Raw genomic sequence first — 13,363 nt, 5'->3', positions numbered from 1 at the left:
ATCTTATAGAATTCTGGACCTAAACCATCCGGTCCTGGTGGGTTTGCTAATTTTAAGCTTGCAATAACATTTTGACTTTATTCTGCAGTTGTAGGGTTATTCAGATCCTTCAGCTGATCTACATCAAGCTTGGTAATTCACAAATTCTGAAAGAAATGATCACAGGCCTGCAAATCTGCTGGAATTCTAGTACACATCTCCTTTTAATATCGTACAAAACATCATGCAATTTGTTTCAAATTTGATAACATTTGTCCAGTTTTACTCTCAATAGTTGTAATAATCTTTTCAGCAGTACTTGCAAGCAATAAATTCACCATCAGTTTCCTACATTTATCCCCCCATTGGTACAACTTATACTTGTAATATTGAATGTTTGCATTTGCTCTTTCATGCAATAAAACATTTAGAGGTCAATATTCAAAGCCATTTAGATGGATAATTCTCCAGTTATCTGTCTAAATGGCAAGTTTTTGAATACCGAGTCTCGGAGGAAAAAGGGGCATTCTGAAGTGTGTCTAAGTTATTCGGCTAATTTTGCCAAATTTCAGTTGTATCTGGCTAGGTTATTTGCGGAACAGATCTAAAGTCAGCCAGCCTTGTGTGGCCGGATAACCTGCTGCTTAACTGGATATCTTCAAAAGATGTAAAAGAGTCTGTGGCCCGATCCTCTCCCTCTCCCACATAATTTCATATATGACCTCGTTGGGCCGTGCATTCCCCCCACCCCCTATCCACTCTAAATGACCTACTAATGTCCCAGGGTGCGCAGGTCAGGGGTCACCCCCTTCCCCAGTTCTCTTTGAATATACAAACTGGGCTGCTCCTCCCCCGGGCAACCCTCCGAACCGCAGCCCCTTATGTGGCACACAGACCCCCCCTGGGCAACCCTCCCACATCCCCCCAATACCTTAAAATCCTACTCAGCAGCTCACGCTGCTTCCACCACTGCTTCGTCTGAGCCACAACCTGCAATTCTGCCCTCCATAACATCTTCCTGCTTCGATATTCAGCTTTCTGCTTGTTCAGTCCTACCCGCTTGCCAATCATCAATAGAAAATGAAGTCTGGATAGTTTAATCCTCCATAACATCAGTTAAAGTCCTTCTCAGCTCTTTCACTGCCTCATCGTGCAGTGCTAATAGTGGCTGCATTTGCTCATCCGCCAACGTGACTGCTTGAACTTCGATTCTGTCCCATACTGTTTTGGGATATAAATAAATGCTTATCGCCAGCAGCTAAAAGAGAATCCATTTTTTATTCAGGAAAGCAAATAAGATTTCTTATGGAGAGTTACTACATGTTACCATGCAAAATGAAGCAGGAGCGGGTCTCAGAGAAATTCACTGATGCAATAGGTTATCACCTCTAATTTTGCACACCAATTCCTTTTTTGTAGTACGCTTTTTGGTACTTCACATTAGATTACAATCAAGAACAACAAGCATTTTGCTATCAGATGTTATCCAGCTAAATGAAGATTTGGGAACTTATTAAACTAAATTCTAGACAGCGAATACGTTAGCCAGAGAAGTTAGTGGCATTGCGAGGGCATAAATGGGAGGAATTAGCTGGCTAGGTTATCCGGCTCACTCCGATATTCAGAGTTAGCTGAATAACTTAGTTGGCCAGGCAAAGTTAGCTGGATAACGTAAGTGTGGCTGTACTATTGAATATACCTGAACAGTAGCTAAATGTGGAGCTCTCTGTGACCATATCCACACGGAAGTTGTGGCTGGACTTGTGAACAAGTTGTGTTCATGTAGGATTAAGGCGGGTCATTGAGCTTTACTAGCATTCTTCATCTCTTCAGCACACAATCGCTGGACAAACATGTTTGGATGATGAATTCATGAAAGCAAATGATGCTGATTCTTCCAATTTTAGCATTGTTTGATTCAATGGCATATATTTCCTGGTCTGTATTGACCCCCAGGTTATCCACTATGATACTACAAGGGCTCCTTTAGTTCATTCACATTTCTCCGTTTCTGACTGAAAGAAAAATCTTTCCGTGTATTATTGGACTAAATGAATTACATGTTGTGTTGCCTCGGAGGGACTAGCACTGTCTTTCTCTAAACATCTTTTCTTTTCTCCTGAAAATGACTAGCTCATCTTAGATGTCTTTGATGTGTATCCCTAAGAGAAGGTTCATTATTGTTACCAGGCCCCTGGGGACAGTTTTCAGGCAGGCAGTCAGTGCATTACTTATTAAAGAGATAGTGGCACCTTATACGTAGCACACAGCAGCCTCGTCATTCATCTTCTCGGCCGTAATTCTGACGGCCTCTCATCGCTGTCCTTCAGGAGTTACCGTGCACCTGGGGGACGTCTGCTTCTTGACCAACATTCAGAGCATGGTACCTCCATGATGACAGGAGCCGGTCATAGTCTCACCCAATAGTTCTATCGAACACGTCAAATTGTAGTTCCTTAAAACCAGCTTGTTGCCTTGTTTTCCAAATGCGTCATTAGAATATATATAAAAAAAAAAAAAAGTGGCTGCTGATCTAGCAAAATTCTGGATCATGTAAAAAATCAACACTAAAAGTCCACCAAAACCAGCGCTCTCTCCGGTTCATGTGATGGGTTTGGTTCAAGAGGTTATTTTTTATTTTGTTTCTCATTCATGTCATCTACGTTGTTATTCTGTGCCATGGATGTGGTTTGTGTCATTTTCACTATAGCCAGGGAGGGAAGGTCTGCTATTATTTTTATGAAACCTTCAGGCAGGTAGCTGAAAAGGCAATAAAAGCCCTGGTGTCATGAGAGAGAGAGAGAGAGGCAAGACGGTAACAGGACTGCAACAGTAGAGGCACCAAGAAAAGGGCAGGGCAGCAGCAATGCCCCATGGCTTTGAGAGGGGGCACTGCTGGGAGGAAGTTCACATTTCTAGAGTCCCACTTACAAGGGGCACTGCTGGCAGGAAGCTTGTGCCTCTGGAGTCCCACTGAGAGGAGCAGGGCAGTGCCCCAGAAATCATCTTATTCTGCTACTTCTTGTCCTCCAACTCACCTTTGTCTGAAGGCTTCTATATTAATTCAAAGCAGATTACATTCAGGGCTCATAATCTAAGTTTGGATCTGAGACACTTGCCCAAGGTCACGAGGAGCAGCAGTGGGATTTGAACCCTGGTCTCCCTGGTTCAAAGCCCACTGCTCTAACCATTAGGCTGCTCCTCCACTCCAGCCACCTTGTGTATCTTCCTCCAGCCCTTTCCAAAAACAGCAGCTTGATTTTGGTTGGGGGGAGGGGTTGCTGCTAGCACAACCTCTGCCACTGCTTAGGTCCAGCCCCGCCGTTTTGTTTCTCCCTGCTGCCTCTGCCATGATGCTGATAACTCCTCAGCATGATGGAGTTTCTTAGGAAAGGCTGTCACTGGGCATGGGGGTGGTATTGTAGTGTCAGTGTCTGCAGGGCATGATGGAGTTTCTTAGGAAAGGCTGTCACTGGGAGTGGGGGTGGTATTGCAGTGTCAGTGTCTGCAGGGCATGATGGAGTTTCTTAGGAAAGGCTGTCACTGGGAGTGGGGGTGGTATTGCAGTGTCAGTGTCTGCAGGGCATGATGTAGTTTCTTAGGAAAGGCTGTCACTGGGAGTGGGGGTGGTATTGCAGTGTCAGTGTCTGCAGGGCATGATGTAGTTTCTTAGGAAAGGCTGTCACTGGGCATGGGGGTGGTATTGCAGTGTCAGTGTCTGCAGGGCATGATGGAGTTTCTTAGGAAAGGCTGTCACTGGAAGTGGGGGTGGTATTGCAGTGTCAGTGTGTGCAGGGCATGATGGAGTTTCTTAGGAAAGGCTGTCACTGGGCGTGGGGGTGGTATTGCAGTGTCAGTGTCTGCAGGGCATGATGGAGTTTCTTAGGAAAGGCTGTCACTGGGCATGGGGGTGGTATTGCAGTGCCAGTGTCTGCAGGGCATGATGGAGTTTCTTAGGAAAGGCTGTCACTGGGCATGGGGGTGGTATTGCAGTGCCAGTGTCTGCAGGGCATGATGGAGTTTCTTAGGAAAGGCTGTCACTGGAAGTGGGGGTGGTATTGCAGTGTCAGTGTCTGCAGGGCATGATGTAGTTTCTTAGGAAAGGCTGTCACTGGGCATGGGGGTGGTATTGCAGTGTCAGTGTCTGCAGGGCATGATGGAGTTTCTTAGGAAAGGCTGTCACTGGGCATGGGGGGTGGTATTGCAGTGCCAGTGTCTGCAGGGCATGATGGAGTTTCTTAGGAAAGGCTGTCACTGGGAGTGGGGGTGGTATTGCAGTGTCAGTGTGTGCAGGGCATGATGGAGTTTCTTAGGAAAGGCTGTCACTGGGCATTGGGGTGGTATTGCAGTGTCAGTGTCTGCAGGGCATGATGGAGTTTCTTAGGAAAGGCTGTCACTGGGCATGGGGGTGGTATTGCAGTGCCAGTGTCTGCAGGGCATGATGGAGTTTCTTAGGAAAGGCTGTCACTGGGCATGGGGGTGGTATTGCAGTGTCAGTGTGTGCAGGGCATGATGGAGTTTCTTAGGAAAGGCTGTCACTGGGCATGGGGGTGGTATTGCAGTGTCAGTGTCTGCAGGGCATGATGGAGTTTCTTAGGAAAGGCTGTCACTGGGCATGGGGGTGGTATTGCAGTGTCAGTGTCTGCAGGGCATGATGGAGTTTCTTAGGAAAGGCTGTCACTGGAAGTGGGGGTGGTATTGCAGTGTCAGTGTGTGCAGGGCATGATGGAGTTTCTTAGGAAAGGCTGTCACTGGGCGTGGGGGTGGTATTGCAGTGTCAGTGTGTGCAGGGCATGATGGAGTTTCTTAGGAAAGGCTGTCACTGGGCGTGGGGGTGGTATTGCAGTGTCAGTGTCTGCAGGGCATGATGGAGTTTCTTAGGAAAGGCTGTCACTGGGAGTGGGGGTGGTATTGCAGTGTCAGTGTCTGCAGGGCATGATGGAGTTTCTTAGGAAAGGCTGTCACTGGAAGTGGGGGTGGTATTGCAGTGTCAGTGTGTGCAGGGCATGATGGAGTTTCTTAGGAAAGGCTGTCACTGGGAGTGGGGGTGGTATTGCAGTGTCAGTGTGTGCAGGGCATGATGGAGTTTCTTAGGAAAGGCTGTCACTGGGAGTGGGGGTGGTATTGCAGTGTCAGTGTGTGCAGGGCATGATGGAGTTTCTTAGGAAAGGCTGTCACTGGGAGTGGGGGGTGGTATTGCAGTGTCAGTGTGTGCAGGGCATGATGGAGTTTCTTAGGAAAGGCTGTCACTGGAAGTGGGGGTGGTATTGCAGTGTCAGTGTGTGCAGGGCATGATGGAGTTTCTTAGGAAAGGCTGTCACTGGGAGTGGGGGGTGGTATTGCAGTGTCAGTGTGTGCAGGGCATGATGGAGTTTCTTAGGAAAGGCTGTCACTGGGAGTGGGGGTGGTATTGCAGTGTCAGTGTGTGCAGGGCAGATGGAGTTTCTTAGGAAAGGCTGTCACTGGGAGTGGGGGTGGTATTGCAGTGTCAGTGTGTGCAGGGCATGATGGAGTTTCTTAGGAAAGGCTGTCACTGGGAGTGGGGGTGGTATTGCAGTGTCAGTGTGTGCACCGCTAGGCCGTGGTTGCTTCTGCACAGTGCAGACTGGCACAGACTGTCAGCTTAATGAACGTTGCTGAGGAAGTGCTGGCACTGGGGTGTCTTATCAAAATGCACTAACAACACAAGCTGAGCGTGCTTGCTTAACTGTTCAAAGCTTTTTTTTTTCTCTGACTCAGTTTCTGAAGTTTTGAACTTTGAGCTGTGTACTCTCTCCTCACTCACACCCGGAAGCAGCCCCTTATTTATTGTCTTGTGGCTGAGGTTACAAGGATAGGCAATTTGAAGAATGCTTGTGATTGACACTGGCTCCTTTCCCCTCCAGCCTTGTCTTGCTCAGCTGAAAAAAAAAAAAAGAAAAAATGATTTAAATAGAACCATAAACAACATAACGACATTTGGTTAGGTTTTCGTGTCATTTCGTATTGGAAACAACATGAAACGAAACCAACATTAATGATGATTATGTTTTTAAAATGACAGCATAATCTCGGTCCAGTTCTAGTAGCCATATTTGTCCCGGTATGATTTGCCAGCCATTATTCAGCTGGCCTGGCTGGTTCTAGTTAAGGAAGGCCGGCAGCTTGCACAACCTTAAAACCATCATGGAGCTGAATGTAATCCAAGGGTGGCTGGCCTCCCCAGAAGCAGGCAGTCCTTCTCCCCCACCTCCGCTCCCTCCCTCTGATTCCATCTCACCTCCGCAGAAGCTGGAGATGTGGAGATTGCTAGGGCTGGTGGTCAATGCCAGCAGTGAGCAGGAGGCGGCAGTAGTTTGTGAGAGAGCCTCTGAGCAAGCACATGCTCGCAGGCCCCTACGACAGTCCTGACCCCTGCATGGACATCCCCCTCTGACGGGAATCTTGCATGAGAAAAAAGGGAGGGAGTTCTGTGGGGCCTGGAAGCACATTGCCGGTTTACAGGCGCATGCTAATTCACGTAATGCTGCTGCCGTCCACGTGGTGCTCCCTGAGGAGAGGGGAGGAGGAGGGAGTGGGGGCTGCAACCCAAGACCTACAGAAGACTGTGGAGTGGCTTGTGATGCTTTGCAAGGGCACCTAACAGCAAGGTACATGGCCCACACAAAATAAACCGGTTTTCAAGGTACCCGCTTATGTTGTGTTTGAATATCAGGTTACGAAAGGAATTAAAGGTAGGTGAGCACAGTTTCCAAACGCATCTCCAAAAGGGCCCCTGGAATGTCTGTTTTTCAGGTAACCAAAAGTACACAAGTTATGAAAGATGTTGCACCCTTTCGATTGGTTAAAAATCCACTTGCCCGGATATGGTTGACTTAGCTGAGTAAAACATGACCAAGTCTTTGGAAATTTGCCTTTAAAGGATCAACAAAATAAAGATGATAGTGTACATGAGCTTTCAAGACCACACACACACATGTCCCCTCTTCAGACGCTTCCCCTCACAGGTCTGAAGAGGGGAACTGTGAAGTTTTGACAGCCCACGTTCTACTTCCGCAGTGTGTGTATGTATAATAGACGTAGACATGTTTCTTTAGTAAGCTGCCACCCAGTGTCATGGCATTGCTCGGCTTACAGTCTCTGCAGATCGCAGAGCTCTTTTTTTTCTGATTGGTTGTTGTTTGAATGTTTCTGAGCTCCTTATTGGATCTATCCTGTCCTGTTCTGCTTTGTCTTTCTGTATTCTTCTTGCCTCTTCCTATTGGTCCCTTGACCCAAGGAATCCTTGGGACGGTTTTATTTTCTTGGCAGGCTAAGAGCTTGTTCTCAATCTCTTTCGGGCTCTGAAAGACATCATCTTTTCACCCCTTATTACTCTTAATTACTATTAACCCATAGCTATTGGGTTAGCTTTTAGAGAAACCTATTACAGTTTTATCTGTCTCATTATCCTGTTCGGCTACTCTTGGGACCTTCTCATCTACTATGAGTGCTGACCTGATCTTCATTCAAATAAATGCTTTTGATAACCAAGAACTTACCGTAGTTTATCTGATAACTGCTGCTGGGTTAGAGTTTTAACTGACTGTCTAGGACAAGGGTGGCCAACTCTGGTCCTTGAAAACCACAAACAGACAAGGTTTTCAGGATATCCACAATCAATATGCATAAGATATATTTGCATGCACTGCCGTCACTGTATGCAAATCTATCTTTCTTGTTTTGCATCTGTTCTGCATTTGAACCACACCAAATATTTACCATGTCAGGGGGTCCATGGGAAGGGTATTTATTCCATGAATACATGTGTGCAATCAAGCCACATAATAACCTTTTTCCAATTATACTACTTAAAATGTTTGTTTTCCATACAATCCATACCAAATTTTCAAGAAATGTCAGCGAAACATAAGAATTCTGACAGGAATAAATATTTTTGATCCATGTATTCCATAAATACATTTGCACAATTATGCTACCTAATAACTTTTTTGTGTTGCATCTCGTTCACACCAAATTTTCATAACATGTCAGGGGCTCTATGAGGATCATGAGGGGGTATTTTTTGGGAGAATCCAAGACAAGAGCATCACCAGGAGTTCTGCCTTTAGGTAGTGTCTCACTGGAAGTGAGGCTTGAGTCTACTTGCCTAAAATTCCATAAACTGACAAAAGTCTGATTGTTTTGGAAGCGTTTGACTGATGCAAGATGGTTTTGGTGTTCTGCGATGAGATGTGAGATGACTGGTGAAAAGTAGGGATGTTCATGTGTTTAAAATGAATGCACAAAACATGACGGATAAGACCGATTAGTTTCTTTTGGCAGGCCTCAAAACAAATCGGGGGCCCCCAAATGAAACAAACTTTATTTATTGTATTATCTTTAAATGAACGCATCGGGCCTAGATCTAGGCCCAAGCAGGGGCCACGGCCTAGGAATGAGCGTGAGGCCGCCATCTTGACCTAGTCCCGGGCTGACGCCATGGCTTCGGCCAAGCCTCCCCCCACCCCATTTGAACTATCTTACTTGATAGTCAGGTCAGAAACCGACACCTAGGCCTCTGGGTTGAGTCATGGCATTGGGCCTGTGTCTAGGCTCTGGCCTCGGCTGAGGCCCAAGTGTTGGTACCTGGCCTCTGGGCCAGACCCCGGTGTTGAGCCTCTGCCCAGGCTGAGGCCCAGGCATCGGAATCTGACCTCCAGGCTGGGCCGCAGCATCGGGCCTGGGCCCAGGCTCCAGCCTTGAGTAGGCCAAGGCTGAGGTCACAGCGACCTACCGTGGCCTGGGCCTATGCAAGGCTGAGGCTTCGGCCTGGGTCTAGGCCTCTCCGGCAGATTCCTACTAGACCAGGTAAATGGGGTTCAGTGGGGAATCTTGGCCACGGCATTTTTCCGGGTGTGTGGGAGGCCCCTTTTTCATTTTTTTTGGCTGGGTTTTTTTTTATGTTTCATTCATTTTTCCTCACAAATAAAACAAATCAAACATTCCATGAACCAAAATTTATTGGGATAAAATCTCCCAAAAACAAATATTTTTCCCTCCACATCCCTAGTGAGAAGCTGAATATTTTAAGGGGGTTTTGGTTGATGCTATGTTAGTGGGTTTAACTGAATGGACTGCGTGGCCCTCTGAGGTCCCTACTTAGTGGAAGATGGGTTCTAAATGGGGTGGGGAAGAGAGGTACAAGGGTGGGGCCTATGACCATAGAAGGAAAGGTACAAGGCTGGGAGTTATGACCATGGAAGGAAAGATATGTGTGGAACAGGTTATAAGATTGTTATTGTTTAACTGAATTTTGTAAACCGTCTTGTGATTATTTGAAATATGGTGGTACATCGGGTTTTATAAATGAAATGTTTTCTACAAATATATGCATGCAGTTATGCCATTTGATAACTATTGGGGTTAGTAAGCGATCCACACCAAATTTTCAGAACACATCAAGGGGGGAGGGGCCACAAGCATCATGAAGGGATAGTGCTTGGGGAATCCATGTGTTCTATGAGTATGTGTGCTCAGTTGCTGCACTTAAAAAACCTTTTTGCAGTTACACCACCTAATAACGTCCTGGTTTTGCATCTGACATTTTCAGAACACATCACGAGGTCAACGAGAATCAAGAGGCAAGTATTTTTTGGTAGAACAGAACAGTAACTAACTAGCATATGATACCCCTAGGTTGAACAACAGTTTGAACCTTTTGAAACCCTGTTTATCCCCCCTTAACCTTGCAACCTTCGTATTTTTGTAACCCGTTATGATGGCTTTATGATGACAAATCCGAATGACGGGTTATAAAACTCCATAAATAAATAAATAAATAAATAAATAAATAAATAAATAGACTCAATGCATTCCATGAATAGGTGCATGCAATAGTGCCATCACATATCTTTGCATAGAGGATGGCATTATTGCAAACTGTCGGGAGATTTCAGGCAGGCCAAGAGGAGCTGGACACTGGTATTTTTCTTTCCTGAACCACATAGGCATGTGCATTCTGCAAATAACTCACTGGATCATATCAGTCTTACAAACCTACTAGAGCGACTGCGATGCTATAATTCCGAAATGTCTCTGAATCAGCCACGTTTTTAATAATTTCTTAAACATGGAAGTACTTGTTTCAGTTCTCATTTTTCCTGGCATGTTATTCCACAGAATAGGACCACCCACCCAGGAAGGTACGATCCCTAATTTTCCCCAAATGCATCAGCTTCACAGACGGCATTTCAAGCAGCCCTTATTTTGTGACCGGAGGGAGCGTGAGGGAATATTTGATCTTAAAACCAAGGCGTGCTGACATGATCAAACAATGTGGGCCGGATTTTAAGAATTATGCGCGGGCGTAGATTTGTGCGCGCAACACGGCGCGCACAAATCTACGCCCGATTTTATAACATGCGTGCGCAGCCGCACGCATGTTATAAAATCCAGGGTCGGCGCTCGCAAGGGGGCGCACAATTGTGCAACTTGGGCGCGCCAAGCCGCGCAGCCTTCCTCCGTTCCCTCCGAGGCCGCTCTGAAATCGGAGCAGCCTCGGAGGGAACTTTCCTTCCACCCTCCCCCCACCCACCCCCCAGCCCTACCTAAACCCCCCCTTACCTTTAATTTATAAATTGCGCCTGCCTCCGGTCAGGCGTAGGTTGCACGCACTGGCCAATAGCCGGCCCGCGATCCCAGGCACAGCGGCAAATAGCCCTGTGCCTGGAGGCTCCAGCCCCGCCCATTTTTCAAGCCCCAGGACCTACGTGCATCCCGGGGCTTGCGCATGTCGCGTATATTACGCGCGTAACCCTTTTAAAATTTGCCCCTTTGTGAATGAACATGAGAACCTTATATGCAATTCTTAAAGAAATCAGAAGAAAATGTAATTTAGCTAAAACGGGAATGACATGATCAAACCTTCTACATTCTGTGAGTGAACGAGCTGCCGAGTTTTGTAACAACTGCAGCCAACGCACACTTGAGTCAGGAAGACCCGGGAAGAGGGAGCGGCAGTAATCAAAACCCGGCAGAAGTAAACTCGGTGTTTGTAAAACAAATCTGAAATCCAAGGGCTTCAAAAAAGGTTTAAGCTGTTTTAACAAGCGGATCTTGTAAAAATCTGATTGGAGGAGATGTTTGACGTGAACGGACATTGATCATCGGGAATCCAAAAAAAACCTTAGATCTCTTACAGATGAAGTTTTTAGAGTCTGGCCCTTTAGGCTGACTTCAGCATTCTCTGGGACATTTTTAGTTCTAGAAAGTAAGGGAATTTCTGATTTAGAGAGATTCAGTACTAAACGATTAAAAGATATCCAAACGATTAAGTTTGTATTGTTTCCATATAGGTTTTCAAAAATTCAATTGTTGAAGCAAAAGGGCTTTGTATCAGTTCAAGAAATTGTATGTCATCTGCGTAAATAAAGAACGATAACCCCAAACCAGCTAACAGTTTGCATAACGGGGCTAGATAGACATTAAACAGGGATCGGGAGATGCCTACTAGTACTTGCATGTAATCCACTCTGAAGTGTCAAAAAGTGGACTACATATCAATGTAAAATAAAAATAAATGTCATCCAGTGAGAGAAATTTTAGGAGAAAAGCAACTACCTTGCAGCATTTCCTAGGTGAATATAGTCTGAAGGAGTGCAGCTTGAATCCAAAAATGAGTCACCAGGCTCCTAGAGCCTTGACTTGAGTTTTCAGAACAAGACCTCTTCTTGCCGTGCTGTTCTGAATATTTACCTGGTTCGCCGTTAGCTAGAGCAGGGGTTCTCCAACCTGTCCTGGAGGGCCCCCACACCCAATCCGGTTTGCAGGATCTCCACGGTGAGATAAATTAGTGTGCGCTGCCTGCATAGCACGCACATTTTTATCTCACTGTGGAGATCCTGGAAGCCGGACTGGCTGGGGAACGGCTGAGTCAGGATGCTGAACAATCTGTCTCTTGTGGTGCTGTAACTTGTTTCCAGCCTTTACTCAGAAAATACAACTACAGGAAAGTTTGGTAGGTTACACCCCTCTTTTAATGATATTGCCTTATCTTTCCTGATATATATTATTGTTCATAAGGAACATTAAGGCAGTGCTTCCCAAGCACTATGCCATGGTGGCTGCCAGGGAGGCATGGATGTGATAAGACATAATTGTTTGTTTGGTTTTTTTTGTGGGGGAGCAGGAGGAAATCCCTGATGATTTAATTAATAGTGGGAACTGACTGGTATTCTAGAGTTTTGTTTTGCGCGTGTGCATGAGGAGACAAAGGGCACAGATCACGCGGGAGCAGTTTGAAAGGAAGTTGGGTGAAACACCAATGGACAGATTGTGGCTGATGGCAGGAGCTGAGGATCCACCAATGGTAGGCAAAGTCTGTCTCCAATTTGTGGCCATTTTCAGCGACCTGTACTGTCTTCCAGTGAAGCAAAGAGGGTGTCTTAGGTCAGTGCAGTTGAAGATGAAGGTGAGCAGCCCAAGTCAAGTTACTCTTGTATTGAGTCTCATTAAAAAGTACTTTTTAAAATTATTGAAATTACAAAAGGTGTGCACTTTACCAATCTTTCAGTCATCTAGGTCTGCCTCGGACAGGACAAAGTCGTGCAACGCTGCTATTAAAGATATGGGATCACATTTTAAAAGCACTGCAGTCAGGAGGGCGATATTCAGGAACACTTAGCCGGCCGGATAAGGAAGCTTGGACAAGTTCCTGCAGGAAAAGTCCATAAATCATTATTAGCCAGGTAGACTGGGGTGAAAGCCACTGCTTATTCCCTGGGAGTGAGCAACAAGCAATGGGGCTACTTAGCTCCATGGACCCTTAATCTAACCCACAAGCCACATCCTATGTTCTTATGTACATACAATGTGCATAGGGAAGAAAGTGCTTGGGCTGATCAAATGAACATCTCTAGTTTTATAGAAGTCTTTGTTATTGAACCCGATGCAAAGGTAAACAAGTTCTCTGTTGCTCCCCTGGGTACTTTTCTTTTCGAGGACCCTTTTCGGTTAAAATGCCTCTCTTAAAAAATATCCAGGTTATGGATCTTAAGGGCTCCAGTGCAGAAGAGCTGGCTTCTGCCCAAGCCAGGCGGCCTAGGTGAGAATGAATTCAGGGAAATAATAAGCCGCTGTACTCGGAAATATCTGACTAAGCCCTCACTAATCTCTTGCTTCATAGCCTGCGCATGCCTTCCTATACCACAAAACAAACATGCCAGCTAATGGTGTGAGACAGAGAGTGCATCTATGGGAAGAAGGGGTCCTGGCAAAAGTCCCTTCAGGCGTTCGATACAAGTTTCTACAATGGTTTAATAGTAAAAATGCAGGTTTTCTCTCTAATGGAAGCCTTGAGGGGTTGCAAGCAGTGTGGCAACATCAGTCAGAAGTGCACAGGATGTGCACTGAGCAAATGGTTAAT

The sequence above is a fragment of the Rhinatrema bivittatum genome, chromosome 3 (genome assembly GCF_901001135.1).
Source record: "Rhinatrema bivittatum chromosome 3, aRhiBiv1.1, whole genome shotgun sequence".
Lineage (NCBI taxonomy): Eukaryota > Metazoa > Chordata > Amphibia > Gymnophiona > Rhinatrematidae > Rhinatrema > Rhinatrema bivittatum.
Note: the sequence above shows the minus strand (reverse complement) of the source record.